Here is a 23,700-nt window from a genome sequence, read left to right on the forward strand (position 1 = left end):
TCCACTAACCAAAGGCGCTTCACTCCCTGGCAACAGCGCCAGAAAAGAGTCTTAATGACCCACAAGTATAGGGGATCTATCGTAGTCCTTTCGATAAGTAAGAGTGTCGAACCCAACGAGGAGCAGAAGGAAATGACAAGCGATTTTCACTAAGATATTCTCTGCAAGCACTGAATTTGTAGGTAACAGATAGTTTTGTGATAAGATAATTTGTAACGGGTAACGAGCAATGAAAGTAAATAAGGTGCATCAAGGTGGCCCAATCCTTTTTATAGCAAAGGACAAGCCTGGACAAGTTCTTATAATGAGAAAAGCGCTCCCGAGGACACATGGGAATTATCGTCAAGCTAGTTTTCATCACGCTCATATGATTTGCATTCGTTACTTTGATAATTTGATATGTGGGTGGACCAGTGCTTGGGTGTTGTCCTTTCTTGGACAAGCATCCCACTTATGATTAACCCCTATTGCAAGCATCCGCAACTACAAAATAAGTATTAAGGTAAACCTAAGCACAGCATGAGACATATGGATCCAAATCAGCCCCTTATGAAGCAACGCATAAACTAGGGTTTAAGCTTCTGTCACTCTAGCAACCCATCATCTACTTATTACTTCCCAATGCCTTCCTATAGGCCCAAATAATGGTGAAGTGTCATGTAGTCGACGTTCACATAACACCACTAGAGGAGAGACAACATACATCTCATCAAAATATCGAACGAATACCAAATTCACATGACTACTAATAGCAAGACTTCACCCATGTCCTCAGGAACAAACGTAAATACTCGCAAAGCATATTCATGTTCATGATCAGAGGAGTATTAATATGCATTAAGGATCTGAACAAATAATCTTCCACCAGATAAACCAACTAGCATCAACTATAGGGAGTAATCAACACTACTAGCAACCCACAGGTACCAATCTGAGGTTTGGGTACAAAGATTGGATACAAGAGATGAACTAGGGTTTGACAGGATATGGTGCTGGTGAAGATGATGATGGAGATTGACCCCCTCCCGATGAGAGGATCGTTGGCGATGACGATGGTGATGATTTCCCACTCTCGGAGGGAAGTTTCCCCGGTAGAACAGCTCCACTAGAGCCCTAGATTGGTTCTGCCAAGGTTCCGCCTCGTGGCGGTGGAGTTTCATCCCGTAAGCTTGCTTATGATTTTTTTTCCAGGGTAAAAGACTTCATATAGCAGAAGATGGGTAGCGGAGGGACACCAGGGGGGCCCATGAGACAGGGGGCGCACCCTGTAAGGGTGGGCGCGCCCCCCACCCCCGTGGCCAGGGTGTGGGGCCCCCTCTGGTACTTCTTCCGCTCAATAATTATCATTAATTCCAAAAATGACTTTCGTGGAGTTTTAGGACTTTTGGAGCTGTGCAGAATAGGTCTCCAATATTTACTCCTTTTCCAGCCCAGAATCCGAGCTACCGACATTCTCCCTCTTCATGTTAAACCTTGTAAAATAAGAGAGAATAGCCATAAGTATTGTGACATAACATGTAATAATAGCCCATAATGCAATAAATATCGATATAAAAGCATGATGCAAAATGGAAGTATCAACTCCCCCAAGCTTAGACCTTGCTTGTCCTCAAGCGAAAGCCGATATCGAAAAATATATCCACAAGTTTAGAGATAGAGGTGTCAAAAAATAAAATACGGACATGAGGGCATCATGATCATTCTTACAACAGCAACATATATATATATATATATATATATATATATATATATATTGTCATATGATTTCTTATGCTCAAGTAACAATCTATTCACAATGTCAAGTATGATTCAAAAACTTCATTGAGAACTAACAAACTATAATCCCAGTCATTGAAGCAATTGCAATTTATCATAACATAGGAAACAGTCAATATAAGAGCTTTTCAGCAAGTCCACATACTCAACTATCATTTAGACTTCTACAATTGCTAACACTCACGCAATACTTATGGTTCTGGAGTTTTAATTGGACACAGAGAAAGATAGGGGCTTATTGTGTTGCCTCCGAACGTTTTACCTCAAGGATAATGTCAACAATAATAGTCCATGCTAACTTATATCCAATTGGATATATGTATCAGGATCTTTCCAACACGAGGTGCTTGCCAAAGGATAAAATGAAAAAGGGAAAGGTGAAGATCACCTTGACTCTTGCATAATGTAAAAGACATAAAGTAGAAGATAGGCCCTTCGCAGAGGGAAGCAGAGGTTGTCATGTGCTTTTAGGGTTGGATGCACAAAATCTTAATGCAAAAGAACGTCACTTTATATTGCCACTTGTGATATGCACCTTTATTATGCAGTCCGTTGCTTTTATTACTTCCATATCACACAATCGTATAAAGTTTATTTTCTCCGCACTAATAAGTCATACATATTTAGAGAGTAATTTTTATTGCTTGCAACATGACAACTTACTTGAAGGATCTTACTCAATCCATAGGTAGGTATGGTGGACTCTCATGGCAAAACTAGGTTTAAGGATATTTGGAAGCACAAGTAGTATCTCTACTTGGTGCAAGGAATTTGGCTAGCATGAGGGGGAAAGGCAAGCTCAACATGTTTGAATGATCCATGACAATATACTTTAACTGATATGTGAGAAAACATAAACCATTATGTTGTCTTCCTTGTCCAACATCAACTCTTTAGCATGTCATACTTTAATGAGTGCTCACAATCATGAAAGATGTCCAAGATAGTATATTTATATGTGAAAACCTCTCTTTCTTTATTACTTCCTATTAATTGCAACGATGACCAAAACTATGTTTGCCAACTCTCAACAACTTTTAAGCCTCATACTCTCTATGTGTGAAGTCATTACTATCCATAAGATCAATATGAACTCTTTTATCTCTTTTTATTCTTTCTATTTTCTCAAGATCATAGCAAGATAGCAAAGCCCTTGACTCAACACTAATCTTTGTTATATATAGCTCACGGTATTGATTACATAGAGGGATCACAAAGGAAAACTCAAAACTAAATCATACCAAAACTTTATTCTACTAGATCAAGATATTACCAAAAGGATCGAACTAAGTAAAACAGTAAAGATAGGGGTGTGATGGTTATACGATACCAGGGCAACTCCCCCAAGCTTGGCAGTTGCCAAGGGGAGTGCCCATACCCAAGTGATTATGTCTCCTTCTTCAGAGTTGGTGTTGTGATCTTCTTGGCGATGATGCCCCTCATGATACGATTCTCCTCCTCAAGCTTATTGACTTGTTTCTTGAGGTCCGTATTTTCCTTGCGGAGCTTGCCCGTGACGGCTAAAGATCCTTTCACCCAAGGATCTTGCCCGTGACGGCTAAAGCTCCTTTCACCCAAGGATGTGCATAGCTTCTAGAGAACAAGTGACACTCTTTTTCATATTTTCATAAGAAAGAAATTTAACATTGGAAGGGATGACCGAGTTTGGAATAGCTGAGCTCTATAGTTCCCCGATCACGAATCCTGCTTGGAAGCGAGAGGTAACTTTGAAAGTGCGTTATATCAACTAGAGGGGGGGTGAATAGGCGATTTTTATGAATTCTTCACTGAGGAATTTGCCGGTGAGGAAATTTCTAAATGAAGAACTACTAGCAGCGGAATAAGTACTCAACAGTAAACATAACAGAACACAAGCATAGTCATCATGGCGAGATGAAGACAAACACAGAGTACAGAAAGCGTAAACACAGGATAACACAAGAAAGAAGAACGGACAGACTGAAGAAATTGATCTGAGGAAATTGAGAAAGTCTTCAGTCAAAGTCTTCAAATAGATATGAATAGGCACACAACAACGGACATGAGGAAATGAAAGAGTTGAGGAAATAGAACCAGTAGGCTTGGTGAAGACAATGATTTGGTAGACCAGTTCCAACTGTTGTCTCAGTTGTACATCAGGTTGGAGCGGCTGAGTATTTAAACTCGAGGACACCCAGTCCCGGACACACAATCCTCACCGTATTCTCCTTGAGCTAAGGTCACACAGACCTCGCCCAATCACTCGTGGTAAGTCTTCAGGTGACTTCCGAACCTTCACAAACTTGGTCACTCGGCGATCCACAATTCCTCTTGGATGCTCTAGACCTTGACGCCTAACTGTCTGGAAGAAGCACAGTCTTCAAAGGAAACAAGCGTCAGATCCACGTAGGATCAATCTCTTCAGTGATGCTCAATCACTTTGGGTTTGTAGGTGTTGGGTTTTGGGTTTTCCTCACTTGATGATTTTCGCTCAAAGTCCTCGGAGGCTGGGATGCTCTCAATTGACAAGTGTCAGTTTCTCTCGAAGCAGCCAACCAACTAGTGGTTGAAGGGGGCGGCTATTTATAGCCTAGGGAGCAGCCCGACATGATAAGACATAAATGCCCTTGTCTGATATGACCGTTAGGTGGGTAGATATTTTGGAACCGCTGGCGCATAGCACAGCAACGGTCAAAATTTTGACTATCAAAATCCTCAGGGCTATCATGTTCCTCACTGTGTAGGTAATTCACACTGGTGAATTCCTAACTCCTCAGTCAGAACAAATTCCTCAGAGACCAAAAGAACTTTGTCTCTGTCACTGAAGAATATGACTGAACTGTATGAGATTTCCAATGGCTTCACTCAAAGGGATTGGTAGGTGTAGGATTTTGAGTTGAGCATCACATGGAAATTTTTCCCTAGTATTTCCTCGACCCCCTTTAACAGTATGGTGTTTCCTATGACTCAAGAAAGAGAAAATGAAACTACGAAAACAAAAGTCTTCACGCTTCATGTTCCTCGAATGAATACCAAGTCTTCAAGGTCACACCAATTTCTTCACTTTCAAAGTCTTCAGAAAGTCTTCAGTTATCCAAAGTCTTCAGACGAAGAACTTCATTTTTAGGTGTCGACTTTCTCTATAAATATCAAACTCCTCATAGACTTATAGACCTGTGTACACTCACAAACGCATCAGTCCCTTAACCTATAAGTCTTCAATACACCAAAATCACTAAGGGGCACTAGATGCACTTACAATCTCCCTATTTTTGGTGATTGATGACAATATAGGTTAAGTTTTCAACGGGGATAAATATATGAAGTGTAAATACTGATGTTGAGGAATTTGATTGCAAGATATAGAAGAACTCCCCCTGAAGATGTGCATTGTCAGGAATTTGCTTTTGAAGCAATGCACACTTGAAGAGTATAATCATGGAGATCTCCACATATATCTTGTAATTCATACACGCATTTGATATCTAATATGAAGAATTTGAAATGCATGATGAAATATGGTGACGAATGTAATTCAGCATGCGTGCATTAACATTAATGAGGAATAAGCATGCAGAAGAACACATCAAAAGTATCAGGTCACCATAGAGTTTAAGATTACAACTCGATCCAGCAAAGTCATCAGAAGAACGAGAGTTGTAACTTAGCAAAAAAAACGCCCATATAAGATAGACCCGCTTGAAGACTAACTCAAATTTCTCCCCCCTTGTCATCGAATGACCAAAAGGGTTGAAACTGAGGACTAACGCCCCTGAAGAATATCATGTTGATGGAGGAGCGCCAGTGTTGTCAGGGTCTTGAGTCGAAGTAGGGCATGCTGCAGTGTCGTCCAAGTCTTCATGCCCGTCCGTGGCGCGTGATGAAGAATATGAGCTGGCCACCACGGAGGGAACCTTGACCCTCTTGAATTTCTTCGGTGGAGGAGCAGACCAGTCAAAGTCTTCTTTGAAGCCCATTTGCTTCAGATCTTCTTCACCATATAGATGGGACAGAATAGCTCAGGTGCGATCAAACACTTCATGGAGGTAGTAGTGGTTTTTCTTCACTGCATTATGTGTGGAAGTCATGTTGTGAAGAATAGAACCAAACTGATGCTTAACCCACTTGTGGTTGCGATCCACCTTCTGGTGAAGACTTATCAGCAGTTCACGATCAGTCAGCAATAGCTTGAGGACTTGTCTTGGTAGCATTGGCAGCAGTATCATGAGTGGCAGAGTCATCATTGGTGGAGTAAGATGCAGCTTTGCGGAACTGACCATCCAATGAACGAATGCCTTCATCGATCACGGCTGGTGCCTTGCCCTTCTCATCAGATGAGGAAATTGTCCGCTTTTGAGGACTTCGATAGGGGGCAAGTAGCTGAGGTGATTCTGAAAATCAGCCTTGTAGTTGAGTGAAGACCTTGTTCTGAGGAATCTCATGATGCACGGCGCATAAGGCTTCAGCTCAAATGGAGAAAGTGCAACATTCGCCAGAGTCCTCATGAAGAAATCTATCTATCTATCTATACCTATACTAATTAGCGACTCCCTAGAAATTACCACGTTAATTAGAAATTACCGACCGTTCATCTGGTGGGAGCAAATTATTGCGGTCTAGATCTTACGAAATTGTGTGGGGTTCATCGGAAAAAAACAAATTATGGTTGCTCACGAGTTATGGCTGTGCAAGTCATTCTCTCCTTGGACTCTCCATGTTTCTCTTATAAAGAAATAGGATAGGAAATCTGAGCGTTGATTCTTACTTCTAAATCATCACAGGATCTAACGTAAAAAAAACCCTCACAGGATCCTACGGGGTCTCCTCTTTCCCCGCACATGCCTTCTCCTTCGGCACGTCCGCCGCCGCCGAATCTTTCCTCGCGCTCAGGGTGGTTTTGTAGTACGGGGCTTGGTAGCAGCATGCTTTCCCACCTCCACTGCCATCCGTCGTTGTCAGTTGGAAGCCACGCGCGTGAGGCCCCCAAGGTGTACGTCCACACGCAGCAGCGAGGAGGAAGCTGCTCAGCTGGTGCTGGGGCAGCAGGGCTGATTCAAGTGCCGTCCGTTGTCTATTCCAGCGTCGTCGTAATCTCTTCCCACTTCGTTCCACGCCCTAATACCAACGTTGTCAACTCCATAGCCTGCTCCACAAGCCAGTGCGGCAACTTCTTTTTTCTCTTTTGCAGATCAGATGTCCTTCTCATGCTGTGGTGGCGAATCAGATGTGTAGATGTCACCAATGGCAGGAGAGGAGTCCTAATCTTTTTTAGTTGGGGACGAACAAGATGGCGGCAAGCACACCTTACTGTTGCTGGAGAAGGAATAATTATTCCATGGCTCCTGTTTGCACTTGGCAATCATGCATGCTTTCTTGCCAAAAAAACAACAGCAGCAGCCACCTCCGGTAATTGATCTTACTTAATATATTTATAGTTGTGTATCAGAACCTATTTATGGGTCAAATTCAGGATCAGGCGAGGGAGACCTCCAAACTATGTATGATTTTTTATCCCAATGGTGTGTTGAACTCTTATTTATGAATGAACTAGATTGCTATGTAGTGCTAAACTAAACCTATACCCATGAGAATAACTGCAGCACGTGAGACTGAAATTCTGGCTGCGGCATGGAGCGGCTACCTCATCTCCAATTCTGTCTCTTCCCTCAAGTCTAGCATCGCTGCAGCATGGAGCGGCTACCTCATCTCCAATCACGTCTCCGATTCAGTGGTTGAAGCTTGGCTGTGTGAAATCACGAGAGGTTTCATCTAATTTGTGCCTCATGTTTAGAATCAAGTTTTATTCCTCATCTTTGACACGCATCATGATCCCCAATCACGTCTTAGATTCCGTGCTTGATGCTTGACTGTGTGAAATCACGAGAGATTTCATCTAATTTGTGCCTCCTGTTTGGGATCATATTTTTTTTGTCAGATCTTGGATATGCATCTTCAACTCCAATCAGGTCTCTGATTCAGTGGTTGAAGCTTGGCTGTGTAAAATCACAAAAGGTTTCCTATAATTTGTGCCTCCAGTTTATAATCATGTTTGTTTCACATCTGGGATAAACATCTTTTGTCATTAAATTTATTTGATTGCTTTCTGTGTTTGTTTCTTCCGGTATGTCAGTAAAAATCTATCATAATTAGTTTTCATCGAGCCAGTTCTCCAGTCGAAACTCCACCCCCGGGTGCCAAAGCCATATCTAAGGCATGTCCATTGTTAGAATGTCGTTGTCTTATTAGGTTGCTTAAGTTGTCATATCTTAGACTACAGAATGCGCAGGTCATTGAAGCTCCACCTGATAAACCTGACGTACAGGCTGTAGCACTTGCCACTTGCTATAACAATTGTAGCCTCAATATTACACACAGATGTCTCATCCATATGTGTGTTCTAGGTGAGGTAACTCTAAAATAAAATTTTCACTCTCTAGAACAATGTAGACAGCTTAGTCTGCTTCTGGTAATCGCTTGAGCTCTACTGTAGTCTTGCCAACAGCTTATCGAGGACTTAGATATGTGTTGCTGATGTCTAATTTGTTCTTTAAATATCATGACATGGATTTTAGTACTGTTTATATTTCAAGTTAATTTTATCTTTTGCTTGCATTCTATCGATCCAAATCTTCAGTAGCATCTTAAGATGTTATATATCCATACGCAGTTCACTTATCATCTTACATCGATGCTAACAATTGAACCCTTCTACACAAACAACCCCAAACATTAACTGAAGCTTATATTCATATTTTTGTGGATACTAATTTAGGGCAAAAGAACTTTGGTAATAAGGTAGTCTGACCAATTTAATCTCTGGAATTTAACTGTAGTTCTATGGTGCAGTTGTATTTCCTACAGTTTTAGTTAGGGTATACCTATTTAAATATAGTCACGGTCAATCTATTATCTATACCAGCAAGGTGATGTGTTACTATATATTCTTTCATATTTATCTGGCCTAATTTATGTCCTATTTATCAAACACACGTGCACAAGTAACATATTTAATAAGTTTCTACATTGATGGCTCATGTGTACATAAAGATGGCCTGTACCAGAGTGTGAGTCTCTATTGAAGTTTGTAATTAAGAATGCAACATGACTGTCGCAGGTTCCATCATCAATTCTGGAAGTTGTGAATCTGGTGTAGAACCACATCAAGTTGATGCTCAAAGTCTAGCTAAGGGCACTGCCAAAAGCAACATCAGGCTGTCAATCCACTTGCACGTGTTTCTCCCATAATTCTTCCATTACTGCATCCCGTACTTTTATGCCTTGAACCAAACGATCGAGCCATGAGCACATGCACATAGGTTCCTCATTTAAATCATCACCAAGTTGTGTTACGAGGTACTGTAACTCTAAATGGTTGGTGTAATTTCACATCAAAGTTTACCTCGGTCACAGGGCTATATGTGATCTCGCCTCTTGAACAATCAGTGGAACACCATAGTGAAGTCTATTAAAGGAGCAAGCTAATGCGGTTGCTTCTTTGTAGGTACTGCAGCTAAGAAGATGGGAGAGAAAAATGCCAGTGCAAGATTATAGTTGAAGGGGTTGATCGCCGTGTCGGAATCGATGGTTACTTAGAGATAAAAGGTTTGATCCAGTTGTATCTATCCTGTTGAGTCTAATCTGATCTCACATAGAGTTGTCATATGTAAATTTTCACACGAATTTGTGTGAATTTTATTAGGTTGATACACTTACAAGTATCTCTTTTTAAGCAGTATCGAATATTAAAGTAATTTGCTGATGAGTGCTTCAGCATATCTTCCCAGATTTCTGGCTGGATTCATCTTTAGCTACATCTATGCGCATCGTATCACAATATAATTGAAGGGCTTCATGAATGATATTACCTTTATTTCTCTGAATAATCTTAATGGACTGATTGGGTTCAGTATCTTCATAGGTTCGTAGCACAATTTTATCTAGCATTACTGATGTTCAAAGCATTAGATCACATACATATCCAGTAAGTATTTGGCACACCACACTCCAAGGATATATTGGTTCATGTTCTGAATACTGACGAGAAGAAAGTAGTCCAGGCTAAATATTCAAATAGTCAATAGCACTCCTATTACTGGAAAAGTTTTTTTTAAAACGTAATATAGTTTTTTCAACATATGGTAAGACTAGGATGATATGGTCAATATCATGACAAGAGCTTGCGGAATGTTCGGGTATGATTATATAGACTTAGAGTTATGCATGAGATACATGCATACTAGCTAATTTTTTTACTCCAACAAAGACAAAAGGGGGGGAAATGCATCTCGCCGTCTAGCCGTTCATAGGACTGCATTTATTTGCCAGCCTCGGATATCCCATTAACTCAATAATAAACTCATGAAATAAAATTGGTGGTATATATGATACAAGAAATAGTTTTTGTTCTATACATTAATTTTGTTTCCATATTAAGGAGATTACTTTGCATAAAAGGATAACACAGTGGCCATGTATTTGCCGACCCCTTATCAAATCTATTCTAACTTGAGTACCAAGATTACTAGAGATATTCGTTTGTTGTGCATGTATATATGTTACTGATTTATGTATGGTAATCAACCAAATTCCATGTCCATTTGAGAAAATGTATCAAAGCAGTCTACATGCAGGGGCTGAATCATAACTTCATAACAAACTTTTAATACTAGACAATTATTTATAAAGAATTCCAATGTGAGAATTAGATTCGTACATGCTAACTGACAAAATTTCCATGCCTTTTCCAGAGAACAATATTAAAAATAAATAAATATATTTATTTATGGTGCAGTGCACACGATTATCACAATGATGACCAGTTAACGTACAAAATATTAACATATCAACTAAAAAATAATTTTCCTACCTAAAGTATTTTTTCCCACCAAAGGTTGTAGTTACACAAAGCAATCAACTATTGCAGGGCGAATAGCATTTTCTATTAGTTTACCATGTACCAAAATAGCTATTCAGCAGTATGCTATTCAACTATTATTTTATTCGCCAAAATAGCTTCCCATTTGGAGAGAACAACGAAATAATTCTATTGTATTTACTCTGAGGATAACTCAAAAGTATGTTTGCAATTAAATAGCATACAAAAGATTACATACAAATATAATCTGAAAACAACATGCTATATTAACTTTATGGGGGTAGAGTATAAGTGTAGAGGTAATAAAATTAAATTGCTTTGTGGATAGCCGGCTACTACATAATATTATATTTCCCTATCATCAACATGATTTTCATATTTTTTAGGGTTACCACGTTCCTTATGAGCGAATTTACAGTTGAAAGTGATTCATCTTCTTGGAATGAGGTTTCGAAACAATTACTTTATAATGGTATTATCATAATAAATTATATCTAGCCCGTGCAAGTGCACGGGTTGCCGACTAGTCATGATAATTGATGGGGATGCCATGCATGATGTTGAAAAGCATATTCTTCATCATTCTGATAACTTCTTCATCGGATGAGTCATGGCCTTTGATGGGACTCATGGTCTTCGTCAGAATACGGTAGATTGTCCTTGGCACATAGAGCAATTCCTTCACGAGGAATTTGGTCCTTGGAGCTTGTCCTGGCTTCAGCGGCTTCATGAGCACTTGCATATAGTGATCGGTGAGTTTAGGCTCATCATACAGACAACGAGCACCGTCAAGTGGAGGACTGATTGGTAGGGCACGAAGCAATTCAGTGGCTGGTGCCTTGTAATGAGTGTTTTCGGTCATCCAGTCCAACACCCATGAGTTGACGTCAGCAGCATCGCCTGTGATATGCAAAGTTGCGTAGAACTGAAGAATAAGTTCTTCATTCCAATCAACAATGTCAGAGCAGAAATTGAGCAAGCCAGCGTCATGAATCATGCTATAAGGACTTGAGAGAAGCATGGCATGGATTCCATTTCTACATGAGGAATATGCTCATGATCGAAGACTTTGTCCTTGTTGTAGAGCACTGAGGAATAGAAGTTGGTCTGGCTGGCAGTCCAGAAATGCTTCCTTCTAAGACGAGCATTGTCATAGGGGTTGAAGTCAGTGAAGAACACGTGCTCGCCGAAGAAATCATCAGCCTTGAATTTTTGCTTCTTAGAGAAAGGATCCTTTGGCTTGGGCTGAGGAGTGTCAGTCAATTGCAGTACCACTTTAGGAATTGCAATCTCAGGTTTCTCGGGCTGAGGAATTTTAGGCTCTTCTTCAGCTACAGCCTGGATCGTCAATTCTTCATTGACTTGTTCTTCAGCACTAGTGGCTGGGATTTCTTCATGAACACTTGGGGTTGCATGAGGTTCTTCAGATCCCATTTGCACTTCAGTGGCGGCAGGGGACTGAGGAATAGCTTGAAGGGGAGTGAACATTAGAGAGTTGGGATGTTGACTGTCCCAAAATTCATCATTGAGCACAGGAGTGGTACATCCAATGTCCACATCCTCCTCTTCAATTTCTTCAACACCTGCCTCTTCAGCAGTAAACTGAGGCAAAGGTGAGGAAATGATTGGGGTTGAAGGGATCTTATCCACTTCAATTTCTTCGTCTAACTGCTCTGAAGAAGCAGTAGAAGGAGTTTCTTCATCAGATTCATCAGGAATCACATAGTCTTTACCAAAAGGAACAAGGTCCTTTGATGGCATTGATGAAACTGGAACGGCATCAATTGGATTGTCAATTGAACTGATCAGAGTCTTCATCTTCTTCGGAGCTGAAGAATTTGATGAAGCTGATGCCTTCCTTTTATTCACAGTTGCACGTTCTGCAGCCTTGGTCTTCTTTGCATCTGATGTAGATGGAAGGATTGGAGTTGGTGTAGGCGCAGGAGGTGCAGAGGAAATTGGTTCATTTTCCTCAGGCGCAACGGATGCAGTTGCCCTTACTTGTTCACTTTCTTCAGGAGCACCACTAGTGGATGCCCTGGCAATATCTTCAGCAGCTGGAATGGAGTCATCAGCCCTGGCACTCTCATTTTCTTCAGCAGCCTGATTGTCATCAGCAGTGCTGGCATTTTCTTTAGTAGGCTGAGTAGATGCCTCAGCCTGAGTAACTTCAACGTACACAGGTGGAGCAGCACTTGAAGTGAATTTCTTCGTCAGATTGACAAAACGCACCTTGGCGCCCTTCCAGTCAGCATAATAGCGGTCAAAATTCATCACTCAATTGCTTGATTTCAGCTTGCAGAGCAATGAGCTGATCAGGAGTGAGAGTGAGGACATTGTCCTTGAGGTAGCGCTGTTTCTTGTACTACGCTTTCTTCAGACTTCTGCCTTGCTCAAATTTCCATTTCTCTTCTTCAATGAAGGCAGTGAGGACATGGCTTTGACCAAGAGTGAGGTTCATCTCCGACAAAGGCGTGTTGGGGTCCTTGTGCCATAAGTCAATGTAATCAAGGATCAGCTTGGGATCCAACATCAGTGGCACATTGCTGCCTTTGGCTCTAGCGTCCCTGGCCTGCCTGTTTCTGATGATTTCGGCAAGTTCTTCATCATCAGCCTCATCATCATCAGAAGGTACATGGAAGGCGACTTGCTTCTTGTGAGGACTTGGGCGAGTGCCTCGTCCAGCAGTGGCCTTTTTCTTCAGCAGAGAGGGACCAGCTGAGGAATTTCGAGCAGCAGAGGAGCTTGCAGATGCTCCTGAGGCAATAGAGAAGCCTTGAGTCCTTTGGCACGTCACGATATGCACAGGTGCCGAGGATTTTGTCGGAGCAGCTGAAGACTTTGACGGAGGAGCTGAGGACTTGGAAGGAGCAGTCTGAGAAATTTGTCGTGAGGGTTGTCGGTGTCAAAACCGGCGGATCTCGGGTAGGGGGTCCCGAACTGTGCATCTAGGCGGATGATAACAGGAGACAAGGGACATGATGTTCTTACCCAGGTTCGGGCCCTCTTGGTGGAGGTAAAACACTACTCCTCCTTGATTAATGTTGATGATATGGGTAGTACAAGAGTAGATCTACCACGAAATCAGAGAGGCTAAACCCTAGAGGCTAACCTATGGTATGATTGTTGTTCGTCCTATGGACTAAAAACTCTCCGGTCTATATAGACACCGGAGAGGGCTAGGGTTACACAGAGTCGGTTACAATGGTAGGAGATCTACATATCCGTATCGCCAAGCTTGCCTTCCACGCCAAGGAAAGTCCCATCCGGACACGGGACGAAGTCTTCAATCTTGTATCTTCATAGTCTTGGAGTCCGGCCAAAGATGATAGTTTGGCTATCCAGACACCCCCTAGTCCAGGACTCCCTCAGTAGCCCCTGAACCAGGCTTCAATGACGACGAGTCCGGCGCGCATATTGTCTTCGGCATTACAAGGCGGGTTCCTCCTCCGAATACTTCATAGAAGATTTTGAACACAAGAATAGTGTCCGGCCATGCAAAATAAGTTCCACATACGACCGTAGAGAGAATAATATTTACACAAGTTCAATCTGCTGACGTTTTTCGTGGCGTGACATCACACCACGGCCAGGCCTTTATTTGAATTGTAGCGCGTTTAGCGAAGCGGTTTCCTTGGCACGTCTTGTCAAAGCAGAGATCGTGTCCCCTTATTCCGGGATTCTCATCAATACGGGCATGGGTAACCCAACCGTGCCACTGATTACGGCGCTTGGGAGATAAGCGAGTTTTACCAGGCTGGTGGGGACACATAGTTTCGTCCGTCCAGATAAGGGGATAAGGATCCACCTTTGTACCTACGCCTTCTTCCTCCTTTGCTTATCCATTTCCGCGCACTCGAGCTCCAGCGCCCAAGTCCGCACATCTCGCCTCAACCTTCCCCAGCCATGTCCGGAGCGGGAGGCAAGTGGATGGTTTCCTCCGTAACAGAGGAACAAGTCAAAAAGCTGCGGAAGGCCGGATACTTATCCAGCGACATCGCGCATCGGCTCCCCGACAAGGGGCAGCTCCTTCCTACCCCCAGGCCCCATGAGAGGGTGGTGTTCCTTACCCACTTCCTCCGCGGACTAGGTTTTCCACTTCACCCATTTGTCCGGGGGCTCATGTTCTACTATGGACTAGATTTCCATGATCTGGTCCCGAACTTCATCCTCAACATCTCGGTGTTCATCGTCATGTGCAAGGCCTTCCTCTGCATCCAGCCCCACTTCGGCTTATGGCTGAAGATTTTTAATGTCAAGCCGAAGGTAGTGGGCGGCCACCAAGCGGAGTGCGGAGGTGCCATGGCGGGCCGGATGGCCAACGTCCTATGGCTCGAGGGCTCCTTCGTGGAGACAATAAAGGGGTGGCAATCAGGGTGGTTCTACATCACCGAGCCGCGTGACCGCAAATGGGCGGCGGCCCCCGAATTCCGATCTAGTTTCCCCACACGGCTCACCTCCTGGAAAGAGACGGGCTTAACGTGGGGAGATTCGAAAGAGCTGACCGGACTTCAAGCCTACGTCCAAAAGTTGGTGAACAAGAATCTCAAGCTTGTCAACGTAGTCTAGGTCATGCTCATACGCCGGATCCTCCCGTGCCAACAACGGGCCTTCAAATTGTGGGAGTTTGATCCGGCATAGCACCGAACCTTGAGCGGGCTCTTCGACACTACGTACGAAGATGCCTGGAAGGTGCTGTTCAAGGGCGCCGAGGCTCCTGCATCAGCTACCGAAGATCGCGGATTCAACTCGCAGTGTCAAGCCGGCGAGGTAAGCTATTTTACCCTTTACATGACACTTTTTTCATAGTCTCACTCTATGTGGGATCTAAACTCCCTTACCTTTAACAGGACTGGTTGAGGAAGTCCGATCAGGTTAACTGTCCAGCTCCTTTGCCAGAAGACCCAGCGGACGCCCGCTTAACGGGGCTGCTGGTTCCGGCACCTCACATGGTGCTGGAGAAGAAGGCCAAGAAGAAGGCCACGGGAACTCGAAAGAGTTCCCGGCATCAGGTGTTATCGGACTCATCATCCGATGACTCCGGGGCGGACCCCTCCCGCAAAGACGAGGAGGAGAAGAAAGAGGCTTCTCCCCCAGCGGGGGGAGAGAAGAAATGGAAGACGTCCCCAACTGGGGAGGCCGGAGGGTCCAAGAAGGGAAGGACCCTTCCTCTGGACTACTCCGCCAATGCCGACGATGGTGAAGAGGAGGGGCCTTTGAGGGCCAAGCCCCTGGCAAGATCGTAAGTGTCCGGATTCCAGAATAACTCATGGTTTTTCATTTGTCGCATAGTGTCTTCTAATGCCGAATACAACCATGTAGCCCGCCCAAGGACGAGCTCCCGCTTCGTCGAGCGGTTCCCTGGATCCGTCGGATGTGAATAGTGCTTCACTTCTGACCGCCTCCTCCCCCCGTGACGCAGACGATGCCGCGGTGGAGTCCCAAAAGGGGCTCGGCCAGGAGGAGGAGGAGGTCTCGGAGGTGCCGCAAGGCAACCTCCCAGACTTTGGGCACGAGGGGGATCAACCCACAAAGGGTTCTGAGTTCGGCCCTGGGCCGGACTCCGCACCGGAACCCTTAGTGGTTCCAGAGTCCGGCGGACGGCCCCTTCGTAAGAAGGGCGAGACTGCGACACGGGTGACCTCCGTCCAACTGGAGGCGCCAGATAATTTGCTGGAGGCGCTCAACGGCGTCTCCATCGATGAGGAGCACCGCACTGTTATGAGTGCGGTGATCCAAAAAGTTCAGTCCGCCAAGAGCGGGTTGATGGAAGCTTGTACCAGCCTTCTAACAGGCTTTGAGGTATGTAATTAAGATATGTAAAAATAGTACCACATAGACAGTAGCCCCTGATGCTCAGTTTGGTGTTCGGAAAGAAAAGCCGAACTGAGGATCTAAAAAGATATACGCAGGAGTCTAACATAAACATGTCAATATGGGAATGCAGGCAACGCTGCTGACTTCTGCCGCACTGACTGCGAAGGTCAATGTATTGAAGCAGAGCCTCGAGCGGTCCGAGAACGAGCTCGGCCGTGCCAAGAAGCAGCTCGAGGACCAGGAAGGTAAGTAATACCTTATTAAAGTAATACCTTATAGAAAGGATTTGGTTGCAAAAAAAATGACAGGAATACGTGAGTATTGCAGGGGCCACGAATGAGGTGGCAACCCTGCAGGAGGCGGTGTCCAAGGCCGAAAGCAATGCGGCCGCGGAACGCACCGAGCGAGAGAAGCAGAAGGCGCGGGTGGCGGAGGTGCGGCAAGAGCTCCAGGCTCTCGTGGAAAAACACGAGAGTTTGGAGCGTGACTCGAAGACTCGAGAGTCCGAGCTCGCCTCGGCTCTTGAGAGTGCCAAAGCCGCTAAGGCCGAAGCCCAAAAAGCCCTCCAGGAGATTGAGGCAATAAAAAAGATAGCGGCGGGTAAGGCATTCTTCATGTAAAGCAAGCATGTAAAAGTGAATTATCTGTTACTTACCCGGATTCGGAGCTCTCCAGGAGCGTTCGCAGATCTGCCCCATAGCGTGTCCGATGCTGTCGCATTCTACCGAGCTGAGGAGGGGAGCTCGACAGAAAAGGTGTTCTGGTCTCAATATGCTGAGGCCGGACATCCGGTGCCCCTGAGCGACCACCTGAAGCAGTTGGTCGAGCTCCACGAGGTGGCCGAACAGGCCATGAAGGGCCTCATAGTTCGGCTGTGGCCTAAAGAAGCCATGCCTGGGAGCTACTTCGGTCTGGTGCGGCGGCTGGTGGACGCCTGTCCATGGATTGAAGTCATCAAGCATTCCATCTGCATTGAAGGTGCCCGTCGGGCCCTTACCCGCGCTAAAGTGCACTGGGGCAAGATGGACGCCGAGAAGGTTGTGACGGACGCGCCACCGCCGGGCAAGGAGTATCGCACGCCCGAGATTTACTATAAGAGTGTCCTGAAGGGTGCCCGCCTTATAGCGGGTGAATGCTCCAAAGATGTAATTTTTGAGTAGACTCACATTTTGTTATCCTGTGCGCTGAAAACTTTGTTCATGTGCGCTAAGCAACGCTTGTTAATTTAAAATATTACCTTCTGTGTGGCCGTTTATCAAATTTGAGAGATGGCAAGTCGTTGGCTTCAGCCCCCATGCCACGAGTGCTGGGGTGTTCGGGATAAACTTGAGCGCTCTTGTTCCCATTTTTGGGTCCTTCGAGAGAGGCGCTCAACACAACGAACGAGGCAACCGGACTTATAATGCTTGAACACTCCCACTTAGACATAGAATTCTATAATTTTAAATTTCGGCGAAGCCCCTAGTGTTCGGAAGACCGAATTCGGGGCGCTATCCACGCCTAGGCCGGACAAAGCCGACTCCTCGCTCTAAGCGGCATAAGTCTTTAGGGACTCGAAAAAACCTCTCGAACGGCGACCGGCTCTCGCCCTATCATGACGGTCAGTTTTAGCTTTCTCCACTGAGGTGCTCAACCCAGCTCAACTGGGGCACAATCGCAGTGGTTCTCCCAACGCTACCTTAGCCGATATAACGGAACGTAAGGTACCAAAACATGGGAGCCGGGCAAACCCAAGTATTGACCCAAGACATGATTCGGAGCCGATGCATATAATGCTATAAGTTCGGGGTGCCGCACTTGTGAAAGTGTTCGGACTTATCACACCATATTTTGGGGAACTTAAGCCCCTGGTGTATTTAGCCGTACCAAAGCGTACGGATGCAACATGTCATAAGTGAACATGTTTAGATAGAAAAAGGAATGCAATAATAGGCGAAAAGCGATGCATTGTTTATTCAAAAAAACTGTAATGAAAGCAGAACGATACAAATAGTGCGAAAGCAAGGGATGGGACTATTTAACATGTCCCCCTCCAGGGGTAGGCTGCGGGGTGGTATGTAAAACAGGTATACTGCTCGTAATAGAGACCACCTGGACACTCGACGTAGCTTTTCTGCTTCCTTGGCTGTTGCACCGTGAGTTCGGCAAGTCTACTACCGGACAGAGCTTCTGGAAAACGGAGTCCTGCGAATAAGAGAAAAAAAGGAATGACGCAATTGGGAGCCCCTGGTGCGGTTGATCCACTCTCCGGGCATGCCATGATTGTGCCCCTACCCCTATGCCCATGGTATCTCCAGAGCGTAGTTATGTACGCGTAGTACTGGTCTAGCGATTTCACGAGGGCTGTGGTTGGCTCCGCATTGCTACGCGTGCTCGGAACGTGCTAGGCGGTCTTATTGTAGGTTACTCCGGGCGCACTTGACGGTGTCCGGCCTCTTAACGGCCGGACTCGAGAATTGCCTTAAGAGGCTGCTTTGTACTTCCGCCGCGAGAGCCGCTGTATGCTCCTTCGTTCGGAGAGAGTGTTTAGTGTTTCCTTGACCGTAATGACTCCTCGAGGGCATGGCATCTTGAGCTTGAGGTATGCATAGTGCGGCACCGCATTGAACTTTGCAAATGCGGTTCGTCCGAGCAGTGCATGATAGCCGCTGCGGAACGGGACTATGTCGAAGATTAACTCTTTGCTTCGGAAGTTATCTGGGGATCCGAAGACCACTTCAAGTGTGACTGAGCCTGTACAGTTGGCCTCTACGCCTGGTATGACGCCTTTGAAGGTCGTCTTTGTGGGTTTAATCCTTGAGGGGTCTATGCCCATCTTGCGCACTGTATCCTGATAAAGCAGGTTCAGGCTGCTGCCGCCGTCCATCAGGACTCTAGTGAGGTGAAATCCGTCAATGATTGGGTCTAGAACCAATGCGGCGAATCCGCCATGGCGGATGCTAGTGGGGTGGTCCCTTCAATCAAAGGTGATCGGGCAGGAGGACCACGGATTGAACTTTCGGGCGACTGGCTCCATCGCATATACGTCCCAGAGTGCACGCTTCCGCTCACTTTTGGGTATGTGGGTTGCGTATATCATGTTCACCGTCCGCACTTGTGGGGGGGAACCCTTCTGTCCTCTATTGTTCAGCGGCCGGGTCTCCTCCTCGTCATCGCTATGCAGCCCCTTGTCATTGTTCGGCAGTTAACTTGCCTGCTTGCTTGAACACCCAACAATCCCTGTTGGTGTGATTGGCTGGCTTTTCAGGGCTGCCGTGTATCTGACACAAGCGATCGAGTATTCGGTCCAAATTGGACGGGCCCGGAGTATTTCTTTTGAATGGCTTTTTCGGCTGACCGGGTTTAGAGCCTCTGAATCCGGCATTAACTGTCGTATCCTCAGTATTGTCGCCATTAACGCGGCGCTTGTGCTTGTTACGACGCGACCTGCCGTTGGTGTCCTTGGTATCCGAATTACCAGGGCTCTTGGTTAGGTTGTTACTGCGAGCTAGCCAGCTGTCCTCTCCCGAGAAGAAGCGGGTCATGAGTGATGTGAGGGCTGCCATGGATTTCGGCTTTTCCTGTCCTAGGTGCCGGGCAAGCCACTCATCGCGGATGTTATGTTTGAAGAACCGTGTCCAGAATTGTCTGGCCGATTCATCTGGCTACTGAATTATGTGGCTTAGGTCATCAGCGTCTGGTGGTCGCACATATGTGCCCTGGAAGTTATCAAGGAATGCTGCTTCCAGGTCTTCCCAACAACCAATTGATTCTGCTGGCAAGCTGTTGAGCCAATGCCGAGCTGGTCCTTTAAGCTTGAGTGGGAGGTATTTGATGGCGTGTAGATCATCACCGCGGGCCATGTGGATGTGAAGGAGATAGTCCTCGATCCAAACCACAGGATCTGTTGTGCCGTCGTATGATTCAATGTTTACGGGTTTGAAACCTTTGGGGATTTGATGATCCATTACTTCGTCTGTGAAGCATAGTGGGTGTGCGGCGCCTCTGTATTGGGCTATATCACGACGCAGCTCAAATGAGCTTTGTCTACTGTGTTCGGCCCGGCCGGAATTGCTGTATCCGGCGTGACAGTTGTCATCACAAATCGTGGGGCATGAGCCAGAATTGCTCTAAGCTGTTGCTGCTTTTTCTTGAGGCTGCTTGCCATGGCCATGAGCCTGCATTTGAAACGCTCTTGTTCGACGGGATCCTCGGGCACGACAAATTCATCGTTGTCGAGGCTTGCCTCGTCTTCAGAGGGAGGCATATAATTATCGTCCTCTACCTCTCTGTCTGCCGCTCTCTCATGAGGGCTGGCTTCTCCATCCTCCTCGCTGAATCCTGATGGAGGGGTTGTCTTCGGCACTGTCCGGGGTGTTATTGTGTCCAGTGCCGGAATCTCCATTTTTGCTGTGGCGGGATTTAGAGCGGCACCGCTGACGCCGGCGCTTAAGCTGTTTCTTGGAGGGGTCGTCCTTCGTTGTTCCGTCGCCATTCTCATCCTTTGGGATGTCCACCATGTAAATGCCGTATGACGAGGTGGCCTTCCAGTGCCCTGTAGGCGCTGGTTCTTGGTCGTCTCCTGCATCGTCGTCCATACCGTCGATGTCTTCGGAGTCGAAGTCGAGCATGTCGGTTAAATCATCGACAGTGGCTACAAAGTGGGTGGTGGGTGGGCCTTGAATTTCTTCGTCGTCCGCATCCCAACCTACCTGACCATAGTCCGGCCAGGGCTCTCCTGATAAAGAGAGAGACTTTAGTCTATTCATGATGTCGCCAAAGGGCGAGTGTTGAAAGATGTCCGCGGCAGTGAACTCCATAATTGGCGCCCAATCGGATTCGGTTTGCAGGGGCGCGGAAGGTTCGGGGTCCGGAGAGGAGTCCGGCACCTTGGAGTCACGAGCTTCACAAAGGACAGGGTTGGTATTTGGCTCTATCGCCATAGAGGTAGCAGCCCCAAGGCGGTGTCCAGCCACCTGTCCTCGATCGGCACAGTCGGCTCCGAGCTAAGGGTCGGAGCGGACACTTGTGCGGCCTCCAGGGCACTGTCCGGCGGCAGAGCTAGATCATGCCCATTGTGACAGTGCGGCGCGCTTGGCTATGGCTCGAACCCGTCGAAGATCAAGTCTCCGTGGACATCAGCCGTATAGTTCAAACTTCCGAATCTGACCTGATGGCCAGGGGCGTAGCTTTCAATCTGCTCCAGATGGCCACGCGAGTTGGCCCGCAGTGCAAAGCCACCGAATACGAAGATCTGTCCGGGGAGAAAAGTCTCACCCTGGACCGCGTCGTTGTTGATGATCGAAGGAGCCATCAGGCCTAAAGGCGACGACACAGAGGAACTCTCAATGAAAGCACCAACGTCGGTGTCAAAACCGGCGGATCTCGGGTAGGGGGTCCCGAACTGTGCGTCTAGGCGGATGGTAACAGGAGACAAGGGACATGATGTTTTTACCCATGTTTGGGCTCTCTCGGTGGAGGTAAAACCCTACTCATGTTTGATTAATATTGATGATATGGGTAGTACAAGAGTAGATATACCACGAGATTAGAGAGGCTAAACCCTAGAGGCTAACCTATGGTATGATTGTTGTTCGTCCTACGGACTAAAAACTCTCTGGTTTATATAGACACCGGAGAGGGCTAGGGTTATACAGAGTCGGTTACAATGGTAGGAGATCTACATATCCGTATCGCCAAGCTTGCCTTCCACGCCAAGGAAAGTCCCATCCGGACATGGGACGAAGTCTTCAATCTTGTATCTTCATAGTCTTGGAGTCCGGCCAAAGATGATAGTTCGGCTATCCAGACACCCCCTAGTCCAGGACTCCCTCAAGGGCCTTGAGGAATCTGGCCTTGATGGCATAGCATAGGAGCTTGGCCGTGAGGGCATTGAAGGTGAAGCACTGGACTTGTGTGCAGGCTTCTCGGGCATAGCCTTCTCGGGCTGACTGGCAGAGGCCTCAGCAGAGGCAGCAGCAGCAGGAGAGTCAGTGTTGAATTTCCACACTGCTTCCTTTGCTTGCTTAGCCAGTTTGGCTTGGCGCTTTGCCCATTCATCAGGATAATCCTCACCGCGCTTGAGGCTAGTGGGATCCACCAGCTGGCCTGGTGCCAATGGAGGTCTTGGGCATGGAGGGTTGAGTGCGAATTTCTTCATGTACTTGGGAGTTACATACCTGTACTCCCTCCATTCCTATGCCCATCTCCTTTCAATCCTCTGTATGCGCACCTTGCGCTGATTTTTGTTCTCCTTACCAAACTTGGCCTCATCAGGTGTGCAATAGCCTGCGTAAATGTCCTCAGGGATCTCAAAAGCAGTCATGACCTCAGGCTTCTTTCCTCCCTTCTGTGGCTTCTTACCATCTGCCATTTTCTTCAGTTGAGGAATTTGAACAATCGAATTCTCTGAAGAAGTATGCAACTTTTCTTCGAGGAACGCTGCAAATGAGTTAAGTTGATGAGAACCTAGTGATTCAGCAGCGGACATTTGTACCTGTGAACAGAGTGTAGTTGCGAGGAATTTGGAGGTCATATGCGTTCTCAGAGGGTTTTTCAAAAGGAACAAGTTTGAGGAATTTGACTAGATGAGTCTTCAGGTATTTCACTAAGCGTTCTTTGTCTTAGGTTCCAGAGTTGTATAGATTTCAAATCCACACAATTGAGGAATCTTGAAGAAAATCATAGCTTAGAGAAACGAATCAAGAACAGATAACATGTGAGGTGTTTGTGTGTGTGAAGAATTGAAGAATAAACACCTTTGAAGATTTTCAGAAAAACTTGAGAATCAAAGCGAGCAGTTAAAAGTAACTTTTAATTACCCGAAGTGAAGAACATGACGAACTGGGAAGAACAGATGTGAAGTTCATCAGTTTAGATCTTCCACGCCCTAACTTGGCGGAGGAAGACGGCTACGGCGGCGGCAGAGTGAAGATTTCCGCGGCCGGCGCGAGTACGACGGCGACGAGGTCGAGGTAGTGAAGCTCTTCCTCACCAGTGACGATGGAGTAGCGGAGGCTCTAGGGTTTTAGAAGCGCGAGCGAGAGAGAGAGATCGAGCGGAGTAAAGGAAGTGAGGAAGGGGTGAGGGGTTATTTATAGTCGCAGTGAAAAGCTGTTTGCCCGAAGATTTAGGATGAACGTGCCCCTGACCCTTCTCATTTGGATGACATGTGTCACCCACGTACTGTGAGGTGGCGATCGTGTAGGATCGTGAGTGAATAGATAAGTATATCGTGGGATGCGGAACGGTTTGAGCGGTAAAGCCGAAAATTT

The sequence above is a fragment of the Triticum aestivum genome, chromosome 5B, assembly GCF_018294505.1.
Source record: "Triticum aestivum cultivar Chinese Spring chromosome 5B, IWGSC CS RefSeq v2.1, whole genome shotgun sequence".
Classification (NCBI taxonomy): domain Eukaryota; kingdom Viridiplantae; phylum Streptophyta; class Magnoliopsida; order Poales; family Poaceae; genus Triticum; species Triticum aestivum.